The sequence below is a fragment of the Anolis sagrei genome, chromosome X (assembly GCF_037176765.1).
Source record: "Anolis sagrei isolate rAnoSag1 chromosome X, rAnoSag1.mat, whole genome shotgun sequence".
NCBI classification, from domain to species: Eukaryota; Metazoa; Chordata; class Lepidosauria; order Squamata; family Dactyloidae; genus Anolis; species Anolis sagrei.
This window is the reverse complement of record NC_090034.1, coordinates 3,033,591-3,055,772: the sequence shown is the minus strand read 5'-3', so window position 1 is coordinate 3,055,772 and position 22,182 is coordinate 3,033,591. Positions and strand designations below refer to the sequence as shown.

The 22,182-nt window shown below is 42.7% G+C and overlaps 1 protein-coding gene across 8 annotated transcripts in view; it reads right to left on the bottom strand.

Annotated features, from left to right (window-relative positions):
- Positions 1-21,404, bottom strand: part of LOC132780024 (SUN domain-containing protein 1) — a 135,290-nt gene extending 113,886 nt beyond the window's left edge. For 2 of the 8 annotated variants that reach the window (XM_067461205.1, XM_067461211.1), the window contains exon 1: positions 1,571-1,811. The gene's annotated coding sequence lies outside the window, so the exon portion shown is untranslated. Of the gene's footprint in view, positions 1-1,570; positions 1,814-21,153 lie in introns of those variants that run through there. The other 6 variants (XM_067461204.1, XM_067461209.1, XM_067461208.1 and 3 more) reach the window with 5 other exon arrangements.
- Between the last annotated feature and the right edge of the window lie 778 nt (positions 21,405-22,182).

The following is a 22,182-nucleotide window of genomic DNA, read 5'->3' as shown; positions in this document are numbered from 1 at the left end:
GATTATTTGTGTGAATATTTCAGCATCATTTGGTGATTGTTTCAATGAATATTTGTGCAAATATTTTTATCAATATTTTTGTAATAATAATAAATATTCACAAAATATGTTCAGAAAATCTATTCAGAAATAGTTGGAAAAAATTGTACATTTGAATGTTTCATTTATAGTTATATGCTATTGTTTTTGTGATTATTTCACTGAATATTTCTGACAACAGTTTTGCAAATATTTTATGATTATTTCTGTGAATATTTCGGCATCTTTTGGTGGTTGTTTCAATTTAATATTTGTGCAAATATTTTATCAATATTTTTTGTAATCATTTATTGAACATTTTTTTCTAAATATTTCTGAATATATTTTTCTGAACGTATTTTGTGAATATATTTTTTTTATTATTCCTGGGAATATTTTTTATAATTTTTTTGAAATAATTTGCCAAACATTTTTGTGAATATTTCTGCAAATACGTTACGAGTTCTATAACTCTTTTGGTGGCTATTTTAATGAATATTCATTGAAATAATCACCCAAAGATGCTGAAATAATATTCACAGAAATAATCATAAAATGTTTGCAGAAATGTTGTCGGAAATATTCATTGAAATAATCACAAAAATATCGTCAGAAATATTCATTAAAATAGCCACCAAAAGAGTTAATAGAATTCGTAACGTATTTGCAGAAATATTCACAAAAGAATTTGACAAATTAATTCAATAAATTATTAATTCTCTTAACTCTTTTGGTGGCTATTTTAATGAATATTTCTGACGATATTTTTGTGATTATTTCAATGAATATTTCCCACAACATTTTCGCAAATATTTTATGATTATTTCTGTGAATATTATTTCAGCAACATATTCACAAAATACGTTCAGAAAAATCTATTCAGAAATATTTAGAAAAAAATATTGTACGTTTTTTGAATATTTCTGCAAACATTTTTAATGTTTAATTTATACTTATATACTATTGTTTTAGTTATGCTTTGGTTTTATATATACCTAGGTTGGCATTGAATCTTGCCATTACTGCTTTTGAGCCTCGCCAGGGGTGAGAAAATAAATATAAATGCAATAAATAAATAACATTTGCAATGTTTCCTCCGTTTACTATGAATTCAGAGACATAGGATTCTGTTCATAGGAGTTTATAAACATGCCAAGTGCCTAGATCAGGTATGTGCAAACTTGGGCCCTCCAGGTGTTTTGGACTTCAACTCCCACAATTCCTAGCAGCCGGTAGGCTGCTAGGAATTGTGGGAGTTGAAGTCCAAAACACCTGGAGGGCCCAAGTTTGCACATACCCGATCTAGGATATATGGCGGAGAAAATGCCTTGCAAATGAACCTGTAAAAGAGGAGTGATTTTCAAAATCTGCCCCAAATCGTTCTGTGTTTACATTGCACCAGGTTCTCCTTTTGGGAAAAGACAACTCATTCAGTTGGCTCCCTAAAAATAAGCAAACCAGGTAACTTCATGTTGAGGCTCGGCTCGTAAACACCCCTGAATCTCTCTCTCAGAACTGCACAAGTGACCAGAAGACAGCAGCAGAGGTACACCTTCAAACCTGGATTTCCCCCAAAGTGCGGCATCGTCCACTCCACCCAAAGAGGGGATCCTACGTCTTCTTCAGGCCGGCATGCTGTTTCCTTCCTGGAAGTCCTCCGCCCAACCTTTCAAGGGAAGCCCCAGAGTTGACAGCAGCAGCACATCATCATCATCATCATCCCAAAATGCAGAATCCCAAAATGGCTTCCAAGCCTCAACAAAGCCTGAAGGATCAGACTAATCCAATCCAGCCCCTGGAAAGCTCCCATTGTCAGTCAGGGCCAGACTTTGAATTTATTGGACCAAGCCACTGCTTGTGCCTGCCCACATGGGTTAACCCTTTGGTACCCTTTCCAAACACACACAGGGTTTTATTTATAGTGATGCGTTTCCATGGAGTTTTCGCACCCCCTTTTTTGTATTTAAAGCCACACGAAGCCACAGTTTTGGAAAGAGAATTCTTCCACTCCCACTTCCACTCCCACTGAATGCCTTGGTTGCTTTCCTGTCCTAGAGAACCTGCAAGAGCGGCTGTTTACAATGTGTACTTGTCTGAGATAGATAGGGAGAGAAGAAAGGAAGGAGTAAAAGAGGTAGAGAAGGAAGAAAGAAGAGAAAGAGGAAGGGAAAGAAAAAGGGAGGGAAAGAAGGAAGGAAGGAGAAAAGGAAAGAAAAAGTGAAGGAAGGAGAGAAGAAAGGAAGGAATGAAAGAGGTAGAGAAGGAAGAAGAGAAAGAGAAGGGAAGGAAAAAGGGAAAGAAGGAAGGAATGAAAGAGGAAGGGAAGGAAGGAGACAAGAAGGAAGGAAGGAAGGAAGGAAGGAAGGAAGGAAGGAAGGAAGGAAGGAAAGAGGTAGAGAAGGAAGAAGAGAATGAAAGGAAACAGAGGGAAGGAATGAAAGCGGAAGGGAAAGAAGGAGAGAAGAAGGAAGGAAGGAAGGAAGGAAGGAAGGAAGGAAGGAAGGAAGGAGACATAGGAAAGGATGGAGAGAAGGAGGAAGGGAAAAGGGAAAGAGGGAAGGAAGGAGAGAAGAAAGGAAGGAATGAAAGAGGTAGAGAGAGAAGGAAGAAGGGAAAGGAGGAAGGGAAGGAAAAAGGGAGGGAAAGAAGGAAGGAAGGAGAAAAGGAAAGGAAAAAGAGGGAAGGAATGAAAGCGGAAGGGAAGGAAGGAGAAAAGAAGGAAGGAAGGAAAGAGACAGGAAAGGAGAGAAGGAGGAAGGGAAAGAGGGAAGAAAGGAGAGAAGAAAGGAAGGGAGAAGAGAAAGAGGAAGGGAAGGAAAAAGAAAGGGAAAGAAGGAAGGAAGGAAGGAGAAAAGGAAAGAAAAAAGAGGGAAGGAATGAAAGCAGAAGCAAAGGAAGGAGAAAAGAAGGAAAGAAGGAAAGAGACATAGGAAAGGAGAGAAGGAGGAAGGGAAAGAGGGAAGGAAGGCGAGAAGAAAGGAAGGAATGAAAGAGGTAGAGAAGGAAGGAAGAAGAGAGAGGAAGGGAAGGAAAAAGGGAGGGAAAGAAGGAAGGAGAAAAGGAAAGGAAAAAGAGGGAAGGAATGAAAGCAGAAGTAGAAAAGGAAAGAAGGAAGGAAGGAAAGAGACATAGGAAAGGAGAGAAGGAGGAAGCGAAAGAGGGAAGGAAGGAGAGAAGAAAGGGAGGAATGAAAGAGGTAGAGAAGGAAGGAAGAAGAGGAAGAGAAGGGAAGGAAAAAGGGAGGGAAAGAAGGAAGGAAGGAGAAAAGGAAAAGAAAAAAGAGGGAAGGAATGAAAGTGGAAGGGAAGGAAGGAGAAAAGAAGGAAGGAAGGAAAGAAACATAGGAAAGGAGAGAAGGAGAGAAGGAGGAAGGGAAAGAGGGAAGGAAGGAGAGAAGAAAGGAAGGAATGAAAGAGGTAGAGAAGGAAGGGAGAAAGAGAAAGGAAGGAAAAAGGGAGGGGAAGAAGGAAGGAAGGAGAAAAGGAAAAGAAAAAAGAGGGAAGGAATGAAAGCAAAAGCAAAGGAAGGAGAAAAGAAGGAAGGAAGGAAGGAAGGAAGGAAGGAAGGAAGGAAGGAAGGAAAGAGAAAGAATGAAGGAAAGAGACATAGGAAAGGATGGAGAGGAGGAAGGGAAAGAGGGAAGGAAGGAGAGAAGGAAGGAAGGAAGAAGAGAAAGAGAAGGGAAGGAAAAAGGGAGGGAAAGAAGGAAGGAAGGAGAAAAGGAAAAGAAAAAAGAGGGAAGGAATGAAAGTGGAAGGGAAGGAAGGAGAAAAGAAGGAAGGAAGGAAGGAAGGAAGGAAGGAAGGAAGGAAGGAAGGAAGGAAGGAGAAAGAATGAAGGAAAGAGACATAGGAAAGGATGGAGAGGAGGAAGGGAAAGAGGGAAGGAAGGAGAGAAGGAAGGAAGGAAGAAGAGAAAGAGAAGGGAAGGAAAAAGGGAGGGAAAGAAGGAAGGAAGGAGAAAAGGAAAGATAGATAGGGAGATAGACAGATAATAATACACCCACAAATATATATGCAAACACACAAATATACACAAATATACACACACAAACATATGCATATATGCACACACAAAATACATATACACCAGTATTAAAAAAACTCTAAAATTAAAAAACCAGTATTTAAAAACTCTAAAATTAAAACAGCAAAACAGCAGAGGGAAAACAATCAGGGACATCTAATCACCTCTCAACAAAAGATTGCTCCAGGCACTGCCAGGCCATCAAATGCTAATCAAGGTGGTCAGCTGAAACATTCACACCTAGCTCCAGCAGACAAGAGTTCTTTGTCCCACCCTGGTCTTTCCACAGATATATAAATCCCTTTTCCTAGTTCCAACAGACCTCACTACCTCTGAGGATGCTTGTCATAGATGCAGGCGAAACGTCAGGAGAAAATGCCTCTAGAACACGGCCATATAGCCCGAAAAAATCTACAACAACCCAGTGATTTCAGCCATGAAAGCCTTCGACAATACAACTATTTGTCTGTTTGAAGGAAGTGTGAATGTTGCAATTGGCCACCTTGATTAGCAAGGGATATTCAATGCAAAACCAAGCTGGCCAATTGCAACATTCACACTTCCCTCAAGCAGACAAGAGTGACAAGAGTGATTTCGGCCATGAAAGCCTTCGACAATACATATACACAGATTGGGCCACAGCACTGCATGGCAGGGGACGGCTAGTCTATATAAATAATAATGTAATGTTCGTTTGTGGGATTAACATAACTCAAAAACCACTGGATGAATTGACACAAGATTTGGACACAAGACACCTGTCAGGCTAACAAGTGACCATCACTCATAAAAACACTGAAAAACACCACAGAAGGGACTTAAATAGCCAAAATTAAAAAAAAAACACCTTACAACACATGCGTAAAACCAACTATATATATATACACACACACACATATATATACACACAAAACATATACACAGACTGGGCCACAGCGACATGTGGCCTCAAGGGAGCGTGCTTGCTCCATCCATAATTCACATTTGCACAAATGACCCATCCTCTGCTCGGATATCAGCCAGCATGCCAATGATTTAAACCAAGAAACAGTTTTCTATGATCTACAGAGACACTCGCAGGAACACCTCAGCAAGCAAGAGTCCAAAAGTGGCAGGCTAAACCTGGAACCTCAAGCCATATCTGATACCAAATGAGAGACTCCCCCCTGGGCACACAGAAGACTGGGCGACTTGGAAGGCACTGAACAGACTGCGCTCTGGCACCACGAGATGCAGAGCCAACCTTCAGAAATGGGACTAAAAAGTGGAGTCCACAACATGCGAGTGTGGAGAAGAGCAAACCACAGACCACCTGCTGCAATGCACCCTGAGCCCAGAAACATGCACAAGGGAGGACCTTCTTGCAGCAACACCAGAAGCACTCCAAGGGGCCAGATACTGGTCAAAGGACATTTAATCAACTACCAAGCTTGCAAACTTTGTGTTTTGTTTGTTTGGTAAATGCACAATGGAGGACATTTTCACAGCAACACCAGAAGCACTCCAAAGTAGCCAGCTTCTGGTCAAAGAAATGTTAGTATAATGGGAAGTTTTTAATTTTGCTTGTGGTTTTTCTATACATTATAACTATATTTTCAATTTGCTTTGGACACAATAAATCTATATAAATAAAAATATAATGTTCGTTTGTGGGATTAACAGAACTCAAAAACTACTGGACGAATTGACATCAAATTTGGACACAAGACACCTAACAACCCAATGTATGTCCTTCACTACCCTAACCTAACACCCTAACACCTAACAACACAGGACACCTAACAATTTGGACACAGGACACCTTCACTCAAAAAATTGATTTTGTCATTTGGGAGTTATAGTTCCTGCGATTTATAGTTCACCTACAATCACGGAGCATTCTGAACCCCACCAACGATGGAATTGAACCAAATTTGGCACACAGTTTTCCCATGACCAACAGAAAATAGTAGAAGGATTTGGTGGGCAGTGTCCTTTGGTTTTGGAGTTGTAGTTCACCTACATCCAGAGAGCACTGTGGACTCAAACAATGATGGATCTGGACCAAACTCTACATGAATACTCCATATGCCCAAATGTAAACACTGGTGGAGTTTGGGGAAAATAGAATCTTGACATTTGGGAGTTGTAGTTGCTGGGATTTATAGTTCACCTATAATCAAAGAACATTCTGAACCCCACCAACGATGGAATTGAACCAAACTTGGCACACAGTTCTCCCATGACCAACAGAAAATAGTAGAAGGATTTGGTGGGCAGTGTCCTTTGGTTTTGGAGTTGTAGTTCACCTACATCCAGAGATCACTGTGCACTCAAATAATGATGGGTTGGACCAAACTCTACATGAATACTCCATATGCCCAAATGTAAACACTGGTGGAGTTTGGGGAAAATAGAATCTTGACATTCGGGAGTTGTAGTTAACTGGGATTTATAGTTCACCTACAATCACAGAGCCTAGAGAAGACAATGATGCTGGGGAAAGTGGAAGGCAAAAGGAAGAGGGGCTGACCAAGGGCAAGATGGATGGATGGCATCCTTGAAGTGACTGGACTGACCTTGAAGGAGCTGGGGGTGGTGACGGCCGACAGGGAGCTCTGGCGTGGGCTGGTCCATGAGGTCACGAAGAGTCGGAGACGACTGAACGAATGAACAACAACAACACAATCACAGAACATTCTGAACCCCACTAACAATAGAATTGGGCCAAACCTCCCACACAGAACCCCCATGTGGGCCACAGCAACGCGTGGCAGGGGATAGCTAGTAAATAAATAAATAGCAAAGTCACGTCAAACATTATGGAAGTCGCTATTTTCGGTTTGCCTGCATATAGAAAATTACGTGTTTATTGAGCAAAGATCAGTGTGCCACCTTGTCATACTGTCAAATTATTTTTTAATCACTATAACATATTTCTCTTTATGTACAGCACTATTATTGGACACTGTGAAGTGGCGACTTGTAAGCACAATGATTCACAATATATGTTTTCACACTTGGTGGTGCAAGTTGCCTCCGTGCAAATACATTCAACATTCTTTGCATGATCACAGATCAATGAAAAACACAGTACATTAAGGCCAGTCTTTTCTCACTGGTTAATGGAATACTCCTCACCTGTAGTTCCATTACCTGGATACTCAGAACTTGCCTACACCTTGCTGGTTTCTGCATTCATGTCAAAGCTGTATTTTCCATTTCTTAATGCCTTGCTGTGTCACAGCTTCCCCTCAGCTGAGATTGTAATCCCACCATGTCCAAAATCCAGGACCATGTAAGCATACTAAACACAACAAACAGCACTCAAAACACCTGAAAGCCAAAACCAAGGTTTTGTTATAGAACTCCAATATGCTGATGACAACGTCGTCTGTGCGCATTCAGAAGAAGATCTACAAGCCACTCTAAACACCTTTGCAGAAGCATATGAGAAGCTCAGCCTGTCATTGAACATTGAGAAAACCAAAGTGCTCTTCCAGCAGATACCAGCCAATCCCTCTCCAATGCCAGAGATACAGCTTAATGGTTGAACATTAGAAAATGTGGACCATTTCCGCTCCCTTGGCAGCCACCTCTACACAAAAGTCAACATTGACACTGAAATACAACACCGTCTGAGCTCTGCGAGTGCAGTTTTTTCTGAATGAAGCAGAGAGTGTTTGAGGACCGGGACATACGTAGGGATAGCAAGGGGCTTGTTTATAGCACCGGGATTGTGGCACAGCTGGCTGAGTGTCAGCTGCATTAAGATCACTCTGACCAAAAAGGTCATGAGTTCGAAGCCAGCCCAGGTTGGAGTGGGTTTCCAACCAATTGTGTGTAGCCTGTTGTCGACCTTTGCAACTCGAAAGACAGTTGCTTCTGTCAAGTAGGAAAATAAGGTACCACCTTAAAGTCTGGGGAGGCTAAATTAACTAATTTATGAGGCGATAAAAAAGACTCCAGCAAGCACTCCAGCAAAAAGCATGTGGGGAATGTGGAAGTGCTTCATCAGTGTCGCAGATGGACGATGAAAGCGACAGCTCCGCTGGCGGCCAGAAAACGTTAAATAGCCTCTGTCTATGTCAAAGATGGATGACATCTTTGAAGTGACTGGACTGACCTTGAAGGAGGTGGGGATGGTGACGGCCAACAGGGAGCTCTGGCTTGTGCTGGTCCATGAAGTCACGAAGAGTCGGAAAAAGGAATAGGGGCCGACCACGGGCAAGATGGATGGATGGCATCTTTGAAGTGAGTGGCTTGACCTTGAAGGAGCTGGGGGTGGTTACGGCCAACAGGGAGCTCTGGAGTGGGCTGGTCCATGAGGTCACGAAGAGTCAGAAAAAGGAAGAGGGGCCGACCAAGGGCAAGGTGGAAGGATGGCATCTTTGAAGTGACTGGCTTGACCTTGAAGGAGCTGGGGGTGGTGACGGCCAACTGGCAGCTCTGGCGTGGGCTGGTCCATGAGGTCATGAAGAGTCGGAAAAAGGAAGAGGGGCCGACCAAGGGCAAGGTGGATGGATGGCATCTTTGAAGCGATTTGATTGACCTTGAAGGAGCTGAGGGTGGTGACGGCTGACAGGGAGCTCTGGAGTGGGCTGGTCCATGAAGTCACGAAGAGTCAGAAAAAGGAAGAGGGGCCAACCAAGGGCAAGGTGGATGGATGGCATCTTTGAAGTGACTGGCTTGACCTTGAAGGAGCTGGGGGTGGTGACAGCCAACAGGGAGCTCTGGAGTGGGCTGGTCCATGAGATCACAAAGAGTCGGAAAAAGGAATAGGGGCCAACCAAGGGCAAGATGGATGGATGGCATCCTTGACATGACTGGATTAACCTTGAAGGAGCTGGGGGTAGTGACGGCTGACAGAGAGCTCTGGCCTGGGCTGGTCCATGAGGTCACGAAGAGTTGGAAAAAGGAAGAGGGCCCGATTAAGGGCAAGGTGGATGGATGGCATCTTTGAAGTGACTTGATTGACCTTGAAGGAGCTGAGGGTGGTGACGGCTGACAGAGAGCTCTGGCCTGGGCTGGTCCATGAGGTCACGAAGAGTCGGAAAAAGGAAGAGGGACTGACCAAGGGCAAGGTGGATGGATGGCATCTTTGAAGTGAGTTGATTGACCTTGAAGGAGCTGAGGGTGGTGACGGCTGACAGGGAGCTCTGACCTGGGCTGGTCCATGAGGTCACGAAGAGTCGGAAAAAGGAAGAGAGGCCAACCAAGGGCAAGATGGATGGATGGCATCCTTGACATGACTGGATTAGCCTTGAAGGAGTTGGGGGTAGTGACGGCTGACAGGGAGCTCTGGAGTGGGCTGATCCATGAGGTCACGAAGAGTCGGAAAAAGGAAGAGAGGCCAACCAAGTGCAAGATGGATGGATGGCATCATTGACGTGACTGGATTGACCTTGAAGGAGCTGGGGGTGGTGACAGCTGACAGGGAGCTCTGGAGTGAACTGGTCCATGAGGTCACGAAGAGTCGGAAAAAGGAATAGGGGCCGACCAAGGGCAAGATGGATGGATGACATCCTTGACATGACTGGATTAACCTTGAAGGAGCTGGGGGTAGTGACGGCTGACAGGGAGCTCTGACCTGGGCTGGTCCATGAGGTCACGAAGAGTCGGAAAAAGGAAGAGGGACTGACCAAGCGCAAGATGGATGGATGGCATCCTTGACATGACTGGATTGACCTTGAAGGAGCTGGGGGTAGTGACGGCTGACAGGGAGCTCTGGTGTGGGCTGGTCCATGAGGTCACGAAGAGTCGGAAAAAGGAATAGGGACCGACCAAGGGCAAGGTGGATGGATGGCATCTTTGAAGTGACTGGCTTGACCTTGAAGGAGCTGGGGGTGGTGACGACCAACAGGGAGCTCTGGAGTGGACTGGTCCATGAGGTCACGAAGAGTCAGAAAAAGGAAGAGGGGCTGACCAAGGGCAAGGTGGATGGATGGCATCTTTGAAGTGACTTGATTGACCTTGAAGGAGCTGGGGGTGGTGACGGCTGACAGGGAGCTCTGGCTTGGGCTGGTCCATGAGGTCACGAAGAGTCGGAAAAAGGAAGAGGGGCCGACCAAGTGCAAGATGGATGGATGGCATCATTGACGTGACTGGCTTGACCTTGAAGGAGCTGGGGGTGGTGACGGCTGACAGGGAGCTCTGGCCTGGGCGGGTCCATGAGGTCACGAAGAGTCGGAAACGACTGAACGAATAAACAACAAAGAGAGTGAGCGATCGAAAGGGAATGTACTAAATATGTTGCCCAATTCAGTGTTACATCTAAAACAGTCCCCCAAATCTCATTCTTTTAAGAAACATGGGAGGAAAAACACCAGGAAGTGTTTCAGATTACACTAATATCAAGAGTAATTCTAGCAGCAAAACTGCTGGAGACTTGACCATGTGTTTCCTGGCATTATGCAACCTGTCCTTTAATTATTCTTTATGACCCAAAGTAATCGTCAGCGAGATGCCAGCTTACTAACAGTTGCACCAAAAGCGTTTCCAGGAGGGCCTGTTTTCCCTTTGGATACTCCTCTGCTTAAAGACAGTATGCTTTTTGTTTGTTTGCCAGAGATCTGTTACAAACTCCGGAGCAAAACACCACAAACAGTGCGGGCACAGATAAGCGATTGTGACTTTTTTGCTCACTGCCAGGGAGACAGAAGGCGCCAGCTGCTGCTCCAACCGGAGCCCTAGTAAGATCCTCTGAGCTTGGATTATACTCATAGGATTCACAGCGTTGCATTCCCCCAGATGAATGGGTGGGGCTGCGTGGAACCCATTCAACGTTTCGTTCTCTATTTTCAATTATATTTTTGTGGAAAGAGGAAAACACACAACTACATACAAATACATACTACGTAGAATTATAGAATCATAGAATCAAAGAGTTGGAAGAGACCTCATGGGCCATCCAGTCCAACCCCATTCTGCCAAAAAGCAGGAATATTGCATTCAAATCACCCCTGATAGGTGGCCATCCAGCCTCTGCTTAAAAGCTTCCAAAGAAGGAGCCTCCACCACACTCCGGGGCAGAGAGTTCCACTGCTGAACACCTCTCTCTCACAGTCAGGAAGCTCTTATAGAATCATAGAATCAAAGAGTTGGAAGAGACCTCCTGGGCCATCATCCAGTCCAACCCCATTCTGCCAAGAAGCAGGAATATTGCATTCAAATCACCCCTGACAGATGGCCATCCAGCCTCTGCTTAAAAGCTTCCAAAGAAGGAGCCTCCACCACACTCCGAGGCAGAGAGTTCCACTGCTGAACACCTCTCTCTCACAGTCAGGAAGCTCTTATAGAATCATAGAATCAAAGAGTTGGAAGAGACCTCCTGGGCCATCCAGTCCAACCCCATTCTGCCAAGAAGCAGGAATATTGCATTCAAATCACCCCTGACAGATGGCCATCCAGCCTCTGTTTAAAAGCTTTCAAAGAAGGAGCCTCCACCACACTCCGGGGCAGAGAGTTCCACTGCTGAACGGCTCTCACAGTCGGGAAGTTCTTCCTCATGTTCAGGTGGAATCTCCTCTCTTGTAGTTTGAAGCCATTGTTCCACGTTCTAGTCTCCAAGGAAGCAGAAAACAAGCTTGCTCCCTCCTCCTCCCTGTGGCTTCCTCTCACATATTTATACATGGCTATCATGTCTCCTCTCCACCTTCTCTTCTTCAGGCTAAACATGCCCAGTTCCCTAAGCCGCTCCTCATAGGGCTTGTTCTCCAGACCCTTGATCATTTTAGTCGCCCTCCTCTGGACACATTCCAGCTTAGAGTCAATATCTCTCTTGAATTGTGGTGCCCAGAATTGGACACAATATTCCAGGTGTGGTCTAACCAAAGCAGAACAGAGCATGGGGAGCATTACTTCCCTGGATCTAGACACTAGGCTCCTCTTGATGCAGGCCAAAATCCCATTGGCTTTTTTTGCCGCCACATCTGACAGGAAGCCCCATTACCTTCCTGTCAGAACAGTATTTATTTATTTTTATTTACGACATAAGTCAATCAGTGAGGGTACCTGCATTGAGGTAGCCTGGCTGCTGTTGCTTGGAGGCACCCTCTCTTTGGGAGGTGTTAACTAGCCCTCAATAGTTTGCTGTCTGGAGTCCCCTGTTTCTGAGTGCTGAGAGGCACCCGTTTAGGACCAGGATAGCATCTACGTGTTTATCTCTCCTCTCTCTCTTTTTAACTATAATATTAAAATAGTAATAGCATCATCACTAAAATGTATAATCTCACAAAGGACGACCACCTCACCCGCCTCATAGGAAACCTGCTACAAAACAGGAGCTTTTTTGTTGAGTTCCAGGGCCAGAGAAGCAGATGGCGGAAACAGAAGAACGGCCTGCCTCAGGGGAGCGTGCTTGCTCCATCCATGTTCAACATCTACACAGATGACCAGCCACTGCCAGAAGGGACAGAGAGCTTCATCTATGCTGATGATCGCGCCATCACCGCTCAAGGAAATCAGCTACCGAACATGAGCTTTTTTGTTGAGTTCCAGGGCCAGAGAAGCAGAAGGCGGAAACAGAAGAACGGCCTGCCTCAGGGGAGCGGGCTTGCTCCATCCATGTTCAACATCTACACAAATGACCAGCCACTGCCAGAAGGGACAGAGAGTTTCATCTATGCTGATGATCGTGCCATCACCGCTCAAGGAAATCAGCTACCCAACATGAGCTTCTTTGTTGAGTTCCAGGGCCAGAGAAGCAGATGGCGGAAACAGAAGAACGGCCTGCCTCAGGGGAGTGCGCTTGCTCCATCCATGTTCAACATCTACACAAATGACCAGCCACTGCCAGAAGGGACAGAGAGTTTCATCTATGCTGATGATCGTGCCATTACTGCTCAAGCAGGGAGCTTTGAGATGGTTAAACAGAAGCTCTCCGAAGCTCTAGGTGCCCTTACTGCCTATTACAGGGAAAACCAGCTGATCCCTAATCCATCTAAAACACAGACATGTGCCTTTCACTTTACGAACAGACAAGCATCCCGAGCTCTGGGGATTATTACCTGGGAAGGAACCCCACTGGAGCATTGCAGCGCACCCAAATACCTGGGAGTCATTCTCGACCGTGCTCTGACCTACAAGAAGCACTGCCTGAACATCAATCAAAAAGTGGGTGCTAGAAACAACATCATACAAAAGCTGACTGGCACAACCTGGGGATCACAACCAGACACAGTGAAGACATCTGCCCTTGCGCTATGCTACTCTGCTACTGAGTATGCATGCCCAGTGTAGAACACATCTCACCACACTAAAACAGTGGATGTGGCTCTTAATGAGACATGCTGCATTGTCATGGGGTGTCTACGCCCCACATCACTGGAGAAATTACACTGCTTAGCCGGTATTGCACCACCTGACATCCGCCGGGAAGTAGCAGCCAATAGTGAAAGGACCAAGGCAGAGACATCTGCAGCTCATCTCTTGTTTGGGTATCAGCCAGCACGTCAACGACTTAAATCAAGAAATAGTTTTCTTAGATCTACAGAGACACTCGCTGGAACACCTCAGCAAGCGAGAGTCCAAAAGTGGCAGGCCCAAACCCAGCACCTCAATCCATGGGTGATACCAGATGAGAGACTCCCCCCTGGGCACACAGAAGACGGGGCGACTTGGAAGGCACTGAACAGACTGCGCTCTGGCACCACGACCTCAAGAAATGGGGCCACAAAGTGGAATCCACGACATGTGAGTGCGGTGAAGAGCAAACCACTGCCCACCTGCTGCAATGCAACCTGAGCCCTTATTTATTTATCATTTGGTGTATCTGAGGTCATAGTCTGATGTCCTAAACGAAATGGCAAAGTACATGAATAGGTATGATAATCATAAAGCTTCCTTATCCAGATACTAATCCACATAGCTCAGTGTTTTTGACACATTCGCTGATAGCAGCTTCTGAAGTTTCAAAGTCTTTCCTGGTCTTTTCCAGGGGTGTTGGCGATTTCACTTTGTGCATGCAAAGCACATGCTCTCTCACTGAGAGACAGGCTTTCTCAACCACCTTTAGCATGCAAAACATGCGCAGAACCACAAGGCTATGGCCTTACATGCGCGCTGGGTATCTGGAAGGGAATATTAGCTAATGGGAGCTCCTATCTTGCTTGAGTTCTGATACTCACAAACAGCAACCTTGAAAAAACCCCTGGCCCCGAAGGGTGACCCAAAGAAAACTCTGACATTATGACACTTTGTGTTGTTGAAGGCTTTCATGGCCGGAAACACTGGGTTGTGGTGAGTTTTCCAAGGCTGTGCAAAAACTCTTGTGCAAAAAAGGCTTTGCTTGGAAAGCTGTATAATAGATTTGGCCTTTATACCTATTATTATTATTATTATTATTATTATTATTATTTATTATTATTATTATTGTTATTGTCACAAAAGCACCGCATGTCACAGCAAACGAGATCTATATGCTGGATTTCGTATCACAAAATCACAAGTCGAACACTTCCCAAGCATCTAGGACTGTGTGATATATTTTCGAAGGATGCGCACAAATCCAAGCAAGGTTTATTATAATAATAATTATTATAATATAATTATAATATATAATATAACATATAATATAATTATAATATAATATATATTTATAATATATAATATAATTATATTATATTATAATTATTATAATATAACTATGATATAATTATAATATATAATATACTTATATTATAATATATAATTATAATACAATATATAATTATAATACATTATAATATAATGCAATATATTATTATTATTATTATTATTATTATTATTGTTATTATTGTTATTAACCATATTTATATACTGCCTTTCTCAACCCAAAGGCGACTCAACTGGCTCCCTAGGAGTGTCCCAGACTCTATGGCCATGTTCCAGAAGCACTCTCTCCTGACGTTTTGCCCACATCTCTGGCAGACATCCTCAGTAGTGTGAGGTCTGTTGAAACTAGGCAAAAGGACTGTGTGTGTCTATCTATCTATCTATCTATCTATCTATCTATCTATCTGTGGAATGATGTCCAGGGTGGGAGAAAGAACTCTTGTCTGTAGGAGGCAGGTGTGAATGTTGCCACTGGCCACCTTGAGTAGCATTGAATGGCACTGCAGTTTCAAAGCCTGGCTGGTTCCTGCCTGGGGGAATCAACAGGTAGATATATATATCCCAATGGAATGATGTCCAGGGTAGGAGAAAGAACTCTTGTCTGTAGGAGGCAGGTGTGAATGTTGCCATTGACCATCTTGATTATCATTGAATGGCCTTGCAGTTTCAAAGCCTGGCTGCTTCCTGCCTCTTCGAATCAACAGGTAGATATAGATATCTCAGTGGAATGATGTCCTGGGTGGGAGAAAGAACTCTTGCCTGTTGGAGGCAGGTGTGAATGTTGCCATTGGCCACCTTGATTATCATTGAATGGCCTTGCAGCTTCAAAGCCTGGCTGCTTCCTGCCTCTTGGAATCAACAGGTAGATATAGATATCTCAGTGGAATGATGTCCAGGGTAGGAGAAAGAACTCTTGTCTGTAGGAGGCAGGTGTGAATGTTGCCATTGGCCACCTTGATTATCATTGAATGGTCTTGCAGCTTCAAAGCCTGGCTACTTGCTACCTGGGGGGAATCCTTTGTTGGGAGCTGTTAGGTGGCCCTGATTGTTTCCTGCCTGGAATTTCCCTGTTTTTTGAGACCACCTTGATTAGCATTTGAAGGCTTGGCTGAGCCTGGGGCAATCTTTTGTTGAGAGGCGATTAGCTGTCCCTGGTTGTTTCCTCTCTGTTGTTTTGCCATCAAATGCTAACCAAAGTGGTCAGTTGAAACATTTCCCATCTGGCTCCAGCAGACAAGAGTTCTTTGTCCCACCCTGGTCATTCCACAGATACATAAACCCATTTTCCTACTTCCAACAGACCTCACTACCTCTGAGGATGGTTGACATAGATGCAGGCGAAATGTCAGGAGAGAATGCCTCTAGAACATGGCCATATAGCCCGAAAAAACCTACAACAACCCAGACAGATAGTTCTTTCTCCTACCCTGGACATCATTCCAGATATATAATATATATATATTTATATATACACACACACACACACTTTTTCTAGTTTCCAACAGACCTCACAACCTCTGAGGATGCCTGCCATAGATGTGGCCGAAACGTCAGGAGATAATGCTTCTGGAATATGGCTAGACAGCCTGGAAAACCATAGCAAACCAGTGATTATGGCCCTGAAAGCCTTCATTCAACAAGACACTTAAATTCAGAAGATGTCATGACGCAGATACACAAAAGTATAAGAGAATGCTTCCATACATTTTCCTCCTCAGAGGCCTCCCATAAATAGGAAACTCAAAACACAGTAGAAAACAGAGCTTCTGTCTTCTCAGTAACAATCTGAGAAGGTCACACTTCTCTCATCCCAGGAACCTTTATGGTGACAACCTGCTCCTGCCAAAACATTCTCCACACAAGGCGCAGAATCCCACCCACACCTGTTTATCTCTTCCTTGGAAGAACAAACTTTGAACTGCTTATCTGAATGGTTTCGGAAATTTCTCCTTTGTAATGACATATGGGGGGGGGGGGACGACGATCTGTTGTACAACAGCAGGCAAGATCATATTCTGACACCTCGTTTCAATTAAAATAGCAATACAGCACAGTCTCACATCTCCAACATAAACGGGCCGGCAAGATGTTGGATAAGCAAAAACATGCTGGATAATAAGGAGGGATTAAGTTAAAGCCTATTAAACCCCAAATTACGTTATGGTTTGACAAATTAAGCACCAAAACGTCATGTTTGACAACAAATCGACAGAAAAAGTAGTTCTATACATGGTAATGTTATGCAGTAATGACTGTATTGACAAATTTAGTACCAAAACATCGCAATGTATTGAAACAGCTGTGGAGGCAGACTGCAATGGATAATACAGAGCTTTGGCTGAGCAAGGGTTGGATAAGTGAGACTCTACTGTATGTTGTCAAAGGCATTCATGGCTGGAGGTTGCTGGGAGTTTTCCGGGCTGTATGGCCATGTTTCAGCAGCATTCTCTCCTGACGTTTCACCCACGTCTGTGGCTGCCATCCTCAGTTCTAAGGAGCCCCCGGTGGCACAGTGGGTTAAACCCCTGTGCCGGCAGTACTGAAGACCGACAGGTCGCAGGTTCGAATCCGGGGAGAGGCAGATGAGCTCCCTCTATCAGCTCCAGCTCCTCATACGGGGACATGAGAGAAGCCTCCCACAAGGATGATAAAAACATCAAATCATCCGAGCGTCCCCTGTGCAACGTCCTTGCAGACTGCCACTTCTCTCACACCAGAAGCGACTTGCAGTTTCTCAGGTCGCTCCTGACACGACCAAAAAAAAAATAAATCCTCAGTTCTGTCGACAGTGAGGCAAGTGGAGTATGTGTGCATGTATGTATGTACATATATATATATATATATACACACACACACACACACATATACACATACACATATATAATAATAATAATAACTTTATTTATACCCCGCTACCATCTCCCCAAGGGACTCGGTGCGGTTTACATGAGGCCGAGCCCACAATACATCAATAAAAGCAATAACAACAACAATACAAAACAGTTAAAATAAATCTCATAAACAAAATAAACAAAAAACATTGACATATATGTGTGTGTGTGTGTACACACACAAAAGGTAAAGGTTTCCCCTTGACATTAAGTCTAGTCGTGTCTTGACTCCAGGGGTTGGTGCTCATCTCCATTTCTAAGACGAAGAGCCAGTGTTGTCCGTAGACACCTCCAAGGTCATGTGGCACGACTGCATGGAGCACTGTTACCTTTGCACCAGAGTAGTACCTATTGACCTATTCACATTTGCATGTTTTTGAATTGCTAGGTTGGAAGAAGCTGAGCTCATTTTGCTCTCTGGATTCGAACTGCTGACCTTTTGGTCAGCAAGTTCATCAGCTCAGCGGTTTATCCTGCTATGCCACTGGGGGATCCATACACACATACCGGCAGAATAATGTCCAGGGTGGGAGAAAGTTCCCTTGACTGTTTGAAGCAAATGTGACTGTTGCAATTAGTAAGCTTGAGTAGCATTGAATGGCCATGAAGCTGCAAAGTCAATCAGTGAGGGTATCTGCGTAGCGATAGCCTGGCTGTTGTTGCCTGGAGGCACCCTTTCTTTGGGAGGTGTTAAGTAGCCTTCTATAGTTTGTTGGAGTTCCCCTGTTTCTGAGTGGTGAGAGGCACCCATTTAGGACCAGGATAGCATCCTTGGCATTGGGTGGAATAAATAACCATAAATCTTTACCCTCACGGGACCTAAAGCAGATTACACCATATTAAAACCAATGTAAACAACAATCAAAATACACCGATAATAAGTATAAGACATCATAAAGCAACAATTTACAACAACAATATAACAATATTATACAACAATATAGTTATTATTGTATGATATTTTTGTACTTATTGTTGAATACTATTATGTTGTTATTATTGTTTTTATTATTATGTAATCCCATGCTTATGTTGCTGTTACTGTTATTTTTTGTTCATGTTGTGTGTTTTGATCTTGTTGCTTGGAAACCGCCTCGAGTCCCCCCGGGGAAATAGAGCAGTATATAAATAAAGTTTTATTATTATTATTGTATAATACTTCTGTATTTATTGTTATATAATATAACAATACAATGTTATAGCATATTATTATTATACAATATTATTTATTTTTATTTATTTCTAACATTTCTACCCTGAGACAGAGCGGTATATAAATAAAGTTTTATTATTATTATTGTATAATACTTCTGTATTTATTGTTGTATTACAATATAATACAATGTATTACAATGTAATACAATTGTCTGCTTGATACTGACACGATAAATAAAATTTAATGTTGTATAATATTATTATACAATATTATAGTATATTATTATTATACAATATTACAATATTATTTTTATTAATTTCTAACATTTCTACCCCGCCCTTCTCAACCCCTGAGGAGGGACTCAGATGGCTATTATAATATAATAACATATAATAGTATGGTATTATTGTATATTTTTGTATAATATTATGATACAATATTATAGTACATTATTATTATTATACAATATTATATTATAATATTATACAATATTATTTGTTTTTATTTATTTCTAACATTTCTACCCAGTCCTTCTCACCCAGAGTGGCTATTATAATACCGTAATTGTATAATAATATACAATATTATTATTGTTTAATATATTATACACTAATATACTTTAAATAATATACATTATGTGGTATTATTTTGGGCTTGGCCTCATGTTAGTCGCCACGAGTCTCTTTTAGGGAGATTGTGGCAGGTTATAAATAAAGTTGTTTATTATTTATTATGATTATTCACATTCTTCTGGAAAGAGCAGATATTATAATACTGTAATTGTATAATATACAATATTATTATGGTATAATATATTGTACACTAATATACATTAAATAATATACATTCTGTTGCGTTATTTTGGGCTTGGCCTCATGTTAGTCGCCTCCAGTCTCCTTTAGGGAGATGGTGGCAGGTTATAAATAATAATAATAATAATGTATTGTCGAAGGCTTTCATGGCTGGAATCACTAGGTTCTTGTGGCTTTTTTCGGGCTATAGAGCCATGTTCTCCTGACGTTTCGTCTGCATCTATGGCAAGCATCCTCAGAGGTTGTGAGGTCCTCACAACCTCTGAGGATGCTTGCCATAGATGCAGCCGAAACGTCAGGAGAACATGGCTCTATAGCCCGAAAAAAGCCACAAGAACCTAATAATAATAATTAATTAATTGTTATTATATATTATAATTATATATCTATATATTATATATTATAATAATTATAATATAATAATTATTAATTATTATTATTATTATAAGCCACAAGAACCTAATAATAATAATAATAAATTGTTATTATATATTATAATAATTATTATATATATATTATATATATTATAATAATTATAATATAAAATTAATAATTATATTATTATATAATAACAATTTATTATTATTATATATTACAATAATTATAATATAAAAATAATAATTATATTATTATATAATTATTAACTATTATTATTATAAGCCACAAGAACCTAATAATAATAATAATAAATTGTTATTATATATTATAATAATTATTATATATATATATTATATATATCATAATAATTATAATATAAAATTAATAATTATATTATTATATAATTATATATTATTATATATTATAATAATTATAATATAATAATAATAATTATATTATTATATAATTATTAACTATTATTATTATTATAAGCCACAAGAATTATATTATTATTATTAACTTTATTTGTACCCCGCTAGCATCTCCCGAAGGACTCGATGCGGCTTACACAGGCCGAAGCCACAAACACAATACAAAAGAAAACATATCACGGCAATAAAGAAAGCAAATCAAAACAATTAAGCAAAATAAACAACAATGACATACATCAGGACACTATTAAAACTGGTTCGGCCGGCGCAATGGGGTACAGGGTTAAAAGTGCTGATATGGCAGGAGGAACGTAGGATTAAAGTGTGATGTGCAGCAACATTTGTTGTACTAAAGTGCTTCCAGGACTTGGGATGGGGATTCCTAGTTTGGGAAGGCACAACGGAACCTAATAATAACCTAATAATAATAATAATAAATTGTTATTATATATTATAATAATAATTATATATATATATATTATACATTATAATAATTATAATATAAAATAATTATAATATAATAATTATAATTATATAATAATTATAATATAAAAATTATATTATTATATAATTATATATTATTATTATTATTATTATTAATTCACATTCTTCTGGAAAGGAGGAATAGAGTGGGGTGTCGTCTGCATACATAGCTACAGATCCAGGCGAAACGTCAGAGAGAATGCTGCTGGGAGTCCAAAACAACCGGAAGGAAGGCCCAAGCTGGCCCAGGCCTGGTCTATTCTATAGCCAGAAACACACACTCGTATCTGTGCAATGTAACAAGTACTGACAGACGACGACGGAGAAGACCTTGAGTCCTTAAAGTCAGTCAGGAGGAAACTGAGGGGAAACGAGCAGCTGCTCACCTGAGGGACGCCGCCGCGCATGCGCACACTCTCCCTCCTGCTGCCGTGAGGTACGGCCCGCGCGTGCGCACTCGCACTCTCCTGCTCTCCCTCAGGAGGCTCTCCTCCTTCCCGCGCTTTTTCCTCCCTCCTTCTCTGAGGGGAAACGAACCAACTGGGGCGACGTCTTCAGCGGCCTAGTTGTCCTCCAGCCGGAGCCCGGCCGAGTGAGTCCCTTCTCCTCCTCCTCCTCCTGAATTTCTGCTCCTGGGAGAGAGAAAAAGGGCAGAAGCCACGCCCACCCTCCTTGGTCACGCCCACCCTCCTTGGCCACGCCCCCTTCCTTCGACTCCAAAGAGAGAAAAGGGAAGCAGAGAAGGGAGAGAAGCCACGCCCACCCGCTTTGGCCACGCCCCCTCCCTTCGACTCCTATGAGAAACGGGAACGGGGAGGGACTATAAGCCACGCCCACTCTCCTTGGCCACGCCTCCAAGGAAGAAAGAAGCGGGATAGGCTAGAAGCCACGCCCACCCGCTTTGGCCACGCCCCCTCTCTTCGATGTCTAGGAGGGGAAGGGCCAGAAGCCACGCTCACCCGCTTTGGTCACGCCCCCTGTCTTACTCCCAAGAGGAGAAAAGGGAGGCGGGGAAGGGCCAGAAGCCACGCCCATACTCTTTGGCCACGCCCTCTGCCTTCGACTCCAAAGAGAAAAAAGGGAAGCAGAGAAGGGAGAGAAGCCACGCCCACACTCGTTGGCCACGCCCCCTCTCTTAGACTCTTAAGAAAAGGGAAGGGGCAGAAGCCACGCCCACACTCTTTGGCCACGCCCCCTCCATTTGACGCCTAGGAGAGAAAAGGGAAGCGGGGAAGGGGCAGAAGCCACGCCCACATTCTTTGGCCACGCCCCCTGTCTTCGACTCCAAGGGGAGAAAAGGGAAGCGGGGAAGGGCCAGAAGCCACGCCCACATTCCTTGGCCACGCCCCCTGTCTTAGACTTAAGAAAAGGGAAGGGCCAGAAGCCACGCCCACACTCTTTGGCCACGCCCCTGT